Source organism: Alligator sinensis, unplaced genomic scaffold (assembly GCF_000455745.1).
Source record: "Alligator sinensis unplaced genomic scaffold, ASM45574v1 scaffold348_1, whole genome shotgun sequence".
NCBI classification, from domain to species: domain Eukaryota; kingdom Metazoa; phylum Chordata; order Crocodylia; family Alligatoridae; genus Alligator; species Alligator sinensis.
The window spans coordinates 3,063,446-3,076,772 of record NW_005841932.1 but is presented as its reverse complement, the minus strand read 5'-3'; positions in this window follow the sequence as shown (position 1 = coordinate 3,076,772).

Below are 13,327 nucleotides of genomic sequence, written 5' to 3'. Positions count from 1 at the left end.
AGTACTCCAGCTGTAGTCTCACCAGTGTGGAGTACAGTGGGAGTATCACTTCTTTAGTTTTGCATGAGATGCAATGGTTAATGCATGCCTTCGTGTTGTTGTTCCTGCTGGCCACAACATAGCGCTGCTGGCTCATGTTCATGCGATGGTTGATCACTACGCCTAGGTCCCTTTCAGCAATGGTGCAAGTAAAATTATTGTCAAGCCTGTAGGTATGTTGGGAATTGTTTGCTCCGAGATGGAGCACCTTACACTTCTGAGTGTTGAACTTCATCTGGGGGCAAACAATCTCCAGCCTGTCCAGGTCCACCTGTATCTGCAACCTATCTTCTGGCATAGCCATGCTCCCCCATAACTTGGTGTCATCCACAAACTGGGCCAGTGATATTATTAGCATTCTAGAATATAATCTTGGAATTGGTAGCAGAGCATCCCCAGAGCATTTCAGGCTGCTATACTTGTGTTTTTCACTGTGCCTTTGACAATGGTGTGTTTTGTTTGATGTGTGTCATATCTTTGGAATCTGGAGGCTTGAGAGGAATACAGAGGGGGTGGGGAAAGTATCCAAGCAGTGTGGTTTCATTACTGCTAAAGCACTTCTGTTTTCATACATTAACTGCAACAGTCAAACAGCTGCACCCCGATCAGAACTCTACCTTTCTATATCTATACACAAAACAAATACATTTTAAAAGAATTACTTTAGTTTTGCCTTTTATTACAGTAATGCTGACTACAGACATACTTCTGTGATTCACTGTATGTATAAGTTTTCTCTAGGTAAGTAAGGAATAGCCCTACCTACTTGTTTACTGTTCTAACAGAAAATATATTCTTGTCTGAATAAAGAAAAAGTGCATATTAGTAAATTAAAATGAATTAGGAAAAAGAAAGTAAATGAACTTCTGGTTCCACTGATTTCAGCATGAGTGGATTTTAACCATGAAACTTATATTTAGCCATATGATTTAGGGATTACAATACTTATATAATATGGAGATGGTTTCTTTGCTCAATTTCCCATTGGAAAGGGCCTCATATTACTAATGACACCATAGAGAATTGTTTCTAATTGAAACCTCTTTGGGCAGTACTAGTATACTAGCCAAGGACTAGGAAGAAATAGAAAATAAATGCCCTTTCACCTGTTCCAAAACAGAGATGAAGTACACTGGTGTGCAGCATGTTTAGGCTCGCAACATTGCTGCTCATTAGCAGAAGCACTTAAATGTGCTTGCTATTACACCTTTAATTTTCAGAAGTCTTCATTAATTTGACTCCTTTTCATTTATATTTAATGCTTCTGAGGTTGCAGAGGAGTTCCTAGGAATAATAGATAGCCTGCTGCCAGAGACATCCCTAGGGGTGTGCAGGGCCCAGGGCATATCATCCTGTGCAGGGCTTGTGGGGGTAGTGGTAAGCAGCCAGAGCCAGCAGAGGCGGGGCAGGGCTGGTGAGTGGCTAGAGCCAGCAGCACTCAACAGCAGCAGAGCCAGCGACATTTGGCACCAGCAGTGCATGGTGGCCACAGCAGGGCCTGTATGCCACTGTCCCTGGGGCTCCCAAAGCTCACAGCCCAGGGCAGTTACCCCAATTCACCGCCCCCAGGGGCAGACCTGCCTGCTGCTATTGGCTCTCAAAAGTAGTAGATCAAGTAACATAACATGCATGTGGCATGTGTTTTGCTCCAGGTACCTAAGAGTGAATTTACTTAGCAATTAAACGTGTACATCTGGCCCTTGACATCAGGGCAGATCGAAGGGCAGCCTCCCACCTATTAATATCAGAACATTAGGACATCAAGGCATGGCAGGAGAAGGAGGTGGGCAGTTGACCCAAGGACAAAGGAATGGGCAGGTCTTACGACCAGGCTCAGAGTTGGCTCCTTTCCGCAGATGAAAATGAGGTGGGTAGTACAAATCACAGATAAACATGACATGGAATGGTATAACCTTACACTGCCTCAAGTGCCCTTACAACTAGTTTCAAGTGTCAATGTGTGGTCAATCCAGGGGTGGAAAGCTCCAGGAGCCACCTAAAATTAATGTATAATAAGGCCCTATATATTGCTGTATTTTCTTATATTTATAGCTGGATTAGGATTAACTCCAGAATAGACATTCAGAGGCAAGCCTAACAAGAGGGGCAAACCTGAGATTACTGGACTTCCATGCTTCTACAAATTAACTGCTTCCAAATATAGTCCCGGTACTCAAGCGATGGCAGGAAATGTTCCCCTCTGTCCCTCCATCTGCAAAATTTATGGAGCAGGATTGTCAGCCATAAAGCACAGAGGAGGTGGTGCTTGAAACATAATCTCTTTGGGGACTCTGACAGATGTTAAAGTAAAAGCACAAGGGGATCTGATGTGGGATCCCAACAATCACACTTCCTGCCATGCCACACACATGTGGCATGAGGCTCGATTGTGGGATTCCACATCAGATCCAATCATGCCATATTGCTGGTGCAGATGGATGCCCAGGCTCCACCAGTACCAGCATGTAGCAAGCTTGTCTCCCTATGCTCCTCCAAGTGGGAGACCCAATCAGCTGATCAGAGCTCTAAGATGCAGGAACACACCCTGGCTGGGAGTCCCAGTCAGAGGAGTGCATCATTCTGGGAGCATATCAGCTGACCAGGGCTCTCAGCATGATGTCCTCTTTGGGCTGGGAGCCCTGATCAGCTGAGTGAGGCTCCCAGGCATGGGAGTGCATGGTACATACTTTGGCTAGTAGCCCCAATTAGCTGGGGGGTACTCTCAGCGTCTGGAATACAGCAGGAGTCTTGAAAGGCTCCCATGTATTCCAGAGGCTGGCCACATGTTCAATTAAAGGCATGATAGGAACTAGCCACAAAACTGTTACTCAAAATACATGAAAAATATATGGTTTATTCCTTTCCTTGTTTTGTCGTGCTATTAACTGATTGAACATGTAGCCAGGGCACTATTTAATATTAACTAGTTAATCACATCTTAAGTGCAATGCCTGTTACAGCTTGGACCTCCTTTTTGGGCAGCATTAACTATACACAACCTTTTTATTGTTATGTCAAAGAAAAAGTCACCCATGGGAAACAATACCCAATATTGATGGCCATCATATAATAAATATATGGGCCAGAAAACTAAGCATCCATTGGAATTGTTTTGTTCAGCCTATTTTGCCTATCTGTAAAATCCATAAATCAAAGCATATTCACTATGAGTTAGGCATTTTCTTACACTCACTGGCAACTATTACAGCTAAGAAGAATATTAGTGATATGTTAAAGGTAATTTTCAGCATTTAACTAATTTGGGCCAATGTAATGGTTTTTAAAAATCTATGGTTACCAATTAGAATAGGGATTACCAAATTACATGTATTCATTTATTTACCCAAATGTGTTAAAATCTTGAAGATACTTTTCTTTACCTTAAATAGAATTTTTATTGAAGCAATTTATCCTCGGCACATGGTGTGAAGAACTCAACTGTGCCTATTAAAACATTATCCAAGAAAACAGAGCGTAGTAGACTCAATTTCCTATCAATGAATGATGATTCTGTTACCCATTATTTTCATTGCAGGGTCACACCAGAGTTATGGTAAAGATTTTTCCCCCCCTTTCTGTCACACAAAACATATTTACAACTGCTTTATCACTTTGTAGATTATAGAGTTACTGAGCCTGCATTCTACAGTTACTAACAGTAAATCACTCCTTTTTTTAGGGAACATAACATTGATAGTATTAACGTCTCCCATTACATGACCTTCAGCCACATCTTTGATGACAGTCGCAAAACAGTGTCATTTTGAGAACCTTTTTAGGTTGAATTGATATAGTAAAATTATAGTACATAAACTTTTTTTATTGACTGCAGAGCCAATTACTGCATTTTTTCCATTAGTGTTTCTATCAAGGATCACATTAGTCCTTGTTCAATGAGCATATATAGAAAGTAACTACCTAGAATATTTGGATATAGGGAGAGAAAAGAAAAATGCTCCCAGACACATTATAGCAACCACTGGGTAGATCAGGAAGGAGAAGAGATTTCATAGTACAAATCATGTGGAAGGTGTTCAGAGCAACACAAGTTAAGTAGTAGTCAGCTCTGTCTCAAGGGCTAGGCATTTGAATCACAAAACCCTCGCTCTAGGCAAGGCTTCTAGGAAGAGAATTTGCATGCTGAGATGTATGTTTAAAAACCAAATCCAGAGATCATGTCTACCTTTACTAAAACTCAGAAATGCTTTAATAGGTCTTTAAAAATGTTTTATTTTGAGAATCAATCCCAGGAGCGAACAAAGAGTTCAGAAGTGGGAGGCAATTGACCCCAACTGTGACAAGGACAAATAGATAGCTTAAAATATGTTATTGTTTAAAATAATTTTTTAATAAAAGTTGTATCAGATGTGGGATGTTCTTTTGATATTGCATATTGGTTCTACCTTTGTACATTTGGATGCATTTATGTAATTTAAGTTGAAGCTAATGTCAAATATTTAAAAAACAGCAAGAAGTGAAACTTATTTGTTCTTCCTAAAGGTATTTTTCCTACAAAATGATGGGGGGTTTTGGCTCATAATCAATAAAAAGGATAAAGTAAAACTTTCACTATTTTCAGTAGATTTTTAAGATTTGTCTATCCTCCATGGTAATAAATTATTGAAGATATGTTAAATTAATTCATTATTGAAAGACAGATTTAACTCAACAAACTTCCATTGTGTAAGTAACTAGAGCAACCTTCTATCATGACTCCAAGCCACATATAAAAAACATGTAAATCCCCATGTAAAAACGCATTTTAAAAATACTATATAGAAAAACTACTGAAATTATAGGGAAAAATGGGCAGGGGGGAGCTGTCCTGGGCCTAGTGCTGTTCAATGTGTTTATTAATGATTTGGATGCTGGCACAGAAAACTTTTTCAGCAAGTTTGCAGGCAACATAAAACTGGAAAGGATCGTGAACACATTGGAGGTTGAAGCACTCTTTAGAAGCATCTTGATAAACTGGAAAGCTGAGGTGAAGATAATAGGATGAAGTTCAATGTGGACAAATGTGAGGTATCACACCTTGGGATGAATAATCAAAAACAAAATACAAAATGTGTGATACCTGGCTGAACAGAAGCATGGCAGAGAAGAATCTGGGAGTGTTGGTAGATCAGAGGATCAATATGAGTCCAAAAAGGCAATTGAGGTTTTTGGATGCATCAATAGAAGCATTAGGTGCAAAATGCTGGAGGCTATATTATCTCTCTACTTAGCACTGGCTAAGCCTCATCTGGAGTATTGTATGCAGTTCTGCACTCCACATTTTAAGAAGGATATGGAGAAGTTAAAGAGTGTCCAGATTTGGATGACAAAGATGATAAACACCTTGGCAAGCATGACGAGAGGCTGAAGGAGCTAGGCATGGTCAGCTCAGAGAAAAGGTGCTTAAAAGGTGACATGATAGAACAGGTGACATGATAGCCTGGCATGCTTTATTAACTGTCATGCCAGCTTGTAAGGTAAAAGCAAAACGAGAAGTGCCCACTGTGGTACTTCCAGTTTTGCTGAGCCCCCACAGCCTAAGGCAAAGCAGCCTAAGCTGCTGAGCCTCAATGGCCCGGGTCATAGCAGCCTGCATGGGGCCCGCCTCCCTGTCGCTCGGGGCCTGCGGGAGGGGTGGCAATGCAGCGGGAGAGGCGGTGGCCTGAGCAGGCAAAGACGCCTGTTTGGGCCTCTCAGTGAATCAGCATATTTTGTATTTTGTTGTCTTGCACCCCCCATTCCCCATGGGTGCCAGATAACAAAGCTTTTGCTGTATTTACTGGTTTAATGGTACAACATGATATGAAACTTACAACCATGAACTTATTTACATATCTGTATCTATATCTGTATCTATATCTATACTAATGTTACTAACCTAAATAGGTTTACATAGGCAATAACGCTTTGTTTTTAACCTCAAACTCAAGCACAGGCCTAACCCTCTATGGACTTTCAATTAGCCTGCAGCTTTGTCCCCTCAACAGGGCCCTTCCAGCAGCAGGCAAAGGAGAACTAGATAATAAAGCATGGGTTAGTCTACACATCAATGACAGGAATATCTGGCAGTGATGGGACAACAATTAAACATACAGTATAAGGTTACACCAAAAGAAATACACATATATACAGATAATCCATACAACAAGTTCAAATATAAACATAGCTTACAGTTCTTTACAATGCAACTATAAGAATATATATATATATAACAGGAATCCCAACAGCGTAAGGAACCAGACCACCACAATGGCACAGCAACTGTCCCCAAAGAAGAAATGGCAACCCAGGGAAAGATCCCATTAATTAATAGAACATCATTACCCTCTTCCAGGTCACTCAACTAGGAGGGCCCAGGAACCATGACACCACCCTTAATAAAAAGGGGCCCTAGACTCCCCTCTGTGCCCAGAGGTGAATCATCCCCTCTCCTCAGGGGCTTCCCCTTGGGAGCAGACCAGTCAAGAAGTTAGAGGGGTTAGTTCCCTTTCAGGTCCTCTTCTCCCCCACCTACCCACCCCTGGCTCAGGGTGGGGTGAGCTTACTCCTGCCTTCCCCTGATTGGTGGGGAAGAAACATTGTCTCTGCCAATGGAGCCTGAACCCTTTGGGCTCAAGCTAACAGTCCGGGCTGATGGTGAGCCCACTGGCCAGTCTGCCACATATAGAATAGTTTGGCTAGGGATGATTCTGCCTCAGGCAGGGGGTTAGACTAGATGACCTCTGGAGGTTCCTTCCAGCCCTACATCTCTATGATTCTATGACACTAGAAAATGATAGCATAGAAAAAGTAAATATATTTAATATTATTTTCAGTCTCATTATCAAGACAGGAATTCTGAAGGGTTCATTTAAACTGTTGTACCCAACAGACTGATTCTTAATATTAAAGTCCCCAGTGGCAAAACTTGCCATTGCTGAAGGTCCCACATCACAGCACATTGATAAAAAGGAAACCATCAAGAATCACTTGACAGTATTTTACTCACATGGATCAATAGTGAGATTGGATCCAAGGAGATTTTCCCTAATGTTTAACTTCAGTGGTTGCTCTCAGTGAAAATCCAGGATGCAAAATGAAGGTTAAAAGAGATTGATAACCTGCCTGTAAAAAAAATTATGCCAGCCTATATAATTCTGTAGAATGTTATTTCTATGGTAGGATATTTTAATTCTGTAGGAATATTGTCTAATTCTATTGAATTCTATGGGATTTTAAATTAGTCTCTATGATTCTCTCTTGATTTTATTTTTCTTACATTAAGCAGGACTTCTCAATAAGAATATATATGGTAGCATTCCATAGTAACCATAAACCCAGACTTCAGAATACTAAAGTAATATTACCAATGTCTCTGTTAAATAATCCTAGTGAAAAATCACCAATATAATGCATTTCCTTTATTTTCTCTTCTAGTGTATTTGTATTCTACTTTTAGATATTTTTATATGTATAGGTTGCTGACACTGATTTCTTATGCAGCCAAAAAAAAAGCAATTAAGTGAATTAAGTGAATAAAAAAAATGAACATTCAAATTTTCTTGCTACCAAGCTTGACAGTGTCTATAAATGAGAATAATATTGTCAGGAAAAAAATGGTCAAATAATTATTTTTTCATTTGTAAGGATCAGCAATAGACACACTTGATAATCTTGCAATTCCACCTTTTGTTCTTACAAAAAAAGGAAAGCAAAATACAGATTCTCCAATTAAATGAGTTCAAAAGCAACAAAATATAATTAATCTAATTGTGTTCACTCTAACTCAATCAGTAATACCAATTTGTAGAAAAATGCAAGATCCATCCCCAGCTACCACCACAGATAAAATCTTTTTGTAGTGTTTTCTTCACAAAATAGTAAAGCACAAATTTCTTTGTACAGTTAAAAAGGCAAGTCCCTCAAACAAGGAAAAAAACAACCCAAAAACTTAAAAGTTTGAAATGTTTGGCCAAAATGGATTCCTAGATTTTAAAAAAATGATTGTTCAAGTTAAGCAAATGAGGCTATTCAGATTTAAGGGCCCTAAATAGGCAGGTATATGCATGGTACTGTAATTTTTGAATGAGGTGTTGGTGGCTTTGCTTTACAATTTTGCTGCATGGTAAAATCCAATATTTGTTTTACATTAATGAGCAGTAAAAATAGGCTACTGTACATTTAGCATCACTAAAAAAGCATGTCCTTTCACTACTATGTATTAGGGCAACCTAACACACTTTTATTTAGTACCTCACATTAGAGGTACTACATTTAATGTGCAGTAGCAAAAGCTCATTGATGAACATGTAGATGCATCCAGTGAGTAAAATCTACTTAAGAATAAGCAAAGCTTGATGGTTGGAATGTGAAATATCTAGGTGTAAATGTGTCTCTACCCAATTCAACACAGAACCTTAAAGCTGGTTGTTAAAACCCACTCACAGGCATGTGGAGACCTAGATTCAAATTCCTGTCCTTAATCAGGCTGAACAGACACTTGAATCTTGATCTTCTAGATCTCAGGCAAGTACTTTAACAACTTGTGGCTATTTTGGGTTGAAATGATCTCATGCTACTTTCTGAAAAAAAATCACAAATTCTCAGTTTTGTTTCATTATGAAACTGGAACTTGAATAGCCAACCTTAAATTCTTGTTTTCTGGTCAGCCCTTTCTGAAAGCAGAACAGAAAAAGTTTTAGTTTTACAGGTAATTTGCCTGAATTGGTAGTGGGTAGGTTGGATTTATTAATGTATCTTTTTCAGCTGTAACTTCTATAATGAATGCTAAAATAATATTTATTACATTCTAGGTGAGAGAGAGAAGTCTTGTATTTTACATATTTCAGTGATTTCAGTTTAATGAGAGAAAATTAAAATATACTTATTTTTCATTGGCCTCCCCAGATTTCCTAAATTATCAGTATAATACTTTAAACAAGATCTTTGTCTACTGTATATTACTCAAACATTAATTAGCATATGTATTCAGACTATCCTATTTTCACCAGATCTAACTGCCAATTCTACCTTTACTATATATTTGTATAATGAACTTCTATAAGCAAAAAATTAGGTCTGTTCCCTCCCTCCCCCCGATAACAAACTCTAAGCATCTAAAGCTGATTAAATACATCTACTGGTTTAGTAGTTTGACTTTTGGACTTGTTTTAATAGGAAATACATACTTTTGTAATGTTTCAGGTCCAACTCAAATTGATTCTGGTAGGATTGGGTAGCGCATATTAGCAGGTGTCAGTTTTGTAACTTTTTCTCAAGAGTCAGTGTTAACTCAAGTCACTTGGCTTAACTTCAAGTTGGGTAATTTTAAATAAAATTCTTCTGCATTTTCATCTGGAGGGGGTATTTACCAGTCTACAGGATCCTCTTATGAAGTTCTGCAAGCAAGGAACAATTGCCACATTATACTTCAAAAGGTGAAATGGTGTATCAGTAGCTCTCTAAAGATTTTTAAAAGAATTTTTAACCTTCAGCATGCAATAGTCCAATAAAGCATCATCAATTTCACTTAACTTAATAAAATTTATTACTATTTTCACTACTTTTCACTACTATAACACATATATTAATGAATTACTAGTTTTAGTAGGTTGCATAGGTAGCATAATAAGGAAACCATATCTCTCAATCAATATACAACTGGTTATAAAGCCAAACTGCATTTTGAAAGTGTTTTGACACTCTAGGCAATGGACCTTTCTTTAGTAAAGTGACTTTATATAATTAGAATGGAAGGTTTAAATTATCTTTGAAATTAGAAATTAGTTGAAAGTGCTAAACTTGGAACCTAGGTCTTGAAACCTTTCAAAGTTGGAAAGGTTTTGGATACTGGTCAGATACTAATTAAAGCAGCAATTTTCAATCTCTTTCCTTAAATCAAAGGTGTTAAAGAGATGGTTCACAGGCTGAATAGGATATCTGGGAATGTTGTAAGGGCGGTACGGACCAGTGCCAAATTCCAGCATATGAAGCCCTTGGGGGTGAGCAGTGGAGGGGTGAGCAACAGGTGCTTCAACCCCTACAGATTAGGAATCCATAGTGATTAATGCTGCTGTCACTCTTTCTGCTGCTGGAGGTGGGTCCAGATCCAATTTATGAGTCTCTTTGTAGTCTGGATCTGCCCCGGGAAGGTGGGGGAGAGGGGGGAGACGAAGGAAGTTTGACACTTCTATCTACTTTAAAATCATCTCTTACCTTCCCTAGAGGTCAGAAGAAATTAGTTTTACTTTATCTTTTGAAATTCTACATTTAAATTTGTATTTAGATAAAGAAAACATTATCCCAAAGTAGCTCATATGCCTTATTCATTTTCAGTTATTTTACATGGATCCTCAGGAAATGAAAAAAAAAAAATGGCTTTGAAGGGAATGTCCACTTAAGATTCTGATTCTGTGCACATCTCTTTCAAGCTACATTCAGAGTATGACTCAAGCTGAAAATTTGATAAATGTCTTCACTATTTCCTTGTAGACAGGCCTCCATAATTTCTCATGCTCTTCATTATGTGAACATGTGCTCAGATACTTTTTTCCCAAGGTGGCTATGACAAATGTAACTTAAGTAATCAAGAAAGTGGGACTAGATGTATAGTTGTAAGTAAAACCCCAGCTGCTCTCACAAACCTTATGGCTGTTTCTTTAGAACCTTCACTTACATGGGAAATTGTGATTGTTATCTTTTTCACTATAAGAAATTTTTTTCTGTCAGAAAATTCGTAACAAAACAGTTCAAAGACAGATGGTGATTTAAGTGGTGCACATTATATAGCTAAGGTACATAATGTCCATTAGATAGCTAAGCTCATATTTTCTGTGGAAAATTTCTACCATCACTCATATTCAATAAAAAAATATTCAGAACTTAAATCATTAGAATGTTCATATGAGATACTCAGAAATAATGAACTAGAAAAGAAAATTAGCTTGAGCCTGGTAGGATGGTCCATTGCCAGTGGGGTCTTTTGATGACTGATGTGTGTCCTAGCTGTTTATTCCATCACCAGAGGATCTAGACTAAAAATAAAGTTTCATAGACGGGTTCATGTATGAACTGCAGGACAAAAAGAGCTGCAGTTGGATAACCTCATTTTATGAAAAGGCAGCCAGAGGTGAATATAGGTCACTGAATACACTATTCAATCGTTATCCTAAGCCGATATGTTCACAACAAACCAAAACACTGCATGAAATAACCCAGAATCTCTATTAGCCACTCATTCATAAACAAGATGACAGTAGCTCTACTGCTAACAAGATGACTGCTAAGTTCTATTTTATGCCAAGTAAACTAATGATTTCAGCATGCTATTGATGCTGCCTTCAGGCAAAGTTTGGACACCTGTAGCCTAAGGGGATAGTAAAAAAGTGGAGGAATAATACAGTATAAATGCTTAAAGCTTTAAATGATTTCTTCTCAGCCTTGGGGCTTGGAGAGGATGAAAGGACACCACTTTGAGTATGAGCTTTCAATGATCATCAATTTTATTTCACAGCAAATTATTACAAACTACAGATCCTCAGAGGTCACTTAAGTCATTGTTCCTGTTTTACTTTGAAATCTCCAAAGAATCTAGGAAGCCTGCAGACCAGTGATTCTTAACCAGGGTGCTACAGCACCCTGGGGTGCCTTGAGATCCTTTCGGGATACCACAGTATGCCACATAATGTTAGCACTGTTAGATGTGCAAACATGATTTACAAGATAAACCCAGAGATTTCTCATAAGAATCATTTTTTTAAAATCTGATCTGTTGTGATTTTTAAGGCTAGGAACAGAAGTTACACATAAACCAGCTTAAGTAATCAAAAACTGGATTAAACTTGTAACAGAACAGAAGTTCAGTGCACATAAATCAGTTTAAAAATGGCCCAAACTGGTTTAAGATAAACCTGATTGTATGTAGTATCAAACTAAACTGATTTGGGTCAAACTGGATTATGAAACTTCTGTCCCAGACCTCTTCCTGGTTTAAGTTAAACCAGTACCCCAGCATGCTTTCCAGCCCTGGACTGGGCTGGGCTGCTTGCTCCACAGGCAAAACCTGGGTGGGGTCTGGAGCCAGGGGAGGGTGGGTGTTAAACTCCCTTTCTCCCAGTTAAATCCCACTTCTTCCAAGTACAGAGCTGCCCTGCCCTGCCCTGCTAACTTTAATGAAAGTTACTGCTGGCCATGACTGTGGACTACAAATTCCAGAGGCAACTGGAAGCAGGAAGAGGAAGTGATGAGCAACCTTGCAGAGTCCTGCTGCTGTGATTCTGGACTGAAAATCCCAGAGACCTCAGGGGCAACAGAAAGAGGGAGCAAACATATAGCCCATGTTAGCTACATGCCAGAAAGCCATGCTGTAAGAGCACCCTGGCTTCTGACCTGAGCCACTGCAGACATGCAGCTGCATTTCCTGAATCAAAAGTATGTGTGTCCAGTTGTTTCTCAGTTCAATCTGTATAGCTTAGATTACCCTGCAAAGACTGAACTGATTCAGCCTCAGGCTTTTTGACTGTCTGTACTTAGCCCTTGAGTTCTTTGCAATAGAAAAATTGCTGTATTACTTTTCCCTAATCAAAAAAATGAGTGAAAGCTAAAAGCTGGCATTTTCTCAGGTATGCCTTGAGTCTAAAAGGCTGAGAGCCACCTCTGCAGACAAAGTTAAGTAGTCAGATTTGCAGGCCATTGTGTATACAGTAAGAAAGCTCCTACAGCAGCAGTTCCCATCTGTGGTATGGGTACCACCACTGGTACGCAGGCAACCTGTCAGTGGTATGCATTAACAGATTTATTATAATTACTTTATATGAAAAAAATTGCTGTTGGTACTTAAGGTTATAACATTTTAAATTGGTAGTGCACAATCTGTCAATCTTTGTGCCCTACAGCCCCTTACTCCATTCGTTCACTTACTACAGATAAAGTTAGGAGAGACTGCATTCTACAACCACTATACAGAAAATTAAACCTTCACTAATAATAGAGGCTCATTGCTTCCCCTCCTTCTTTTACTTGAAAGCACAAAATGCTTCCTTTACTTTTGAAATCCAAGTAAGTCAGACAAATAAATCACTACCAAGTTTCCATAGCAAAGGGAGAACCACAAGGAAACATTCAGGGTGCAATAATTCTTGTCCTGTTTATTTCCTATCCTACTTAAGTGGTTCTTTATTTAAGTACGATGCCTCTCTCTAAATTTTACACGCAAATTAGAAGTTAATAAGATAGCAAAAAAATATCTTATTCATGAATTAGCCCAGCCAAAGTTTTCCCTCCTTAATTACAGTAAAAATATACTGCTTCTGAA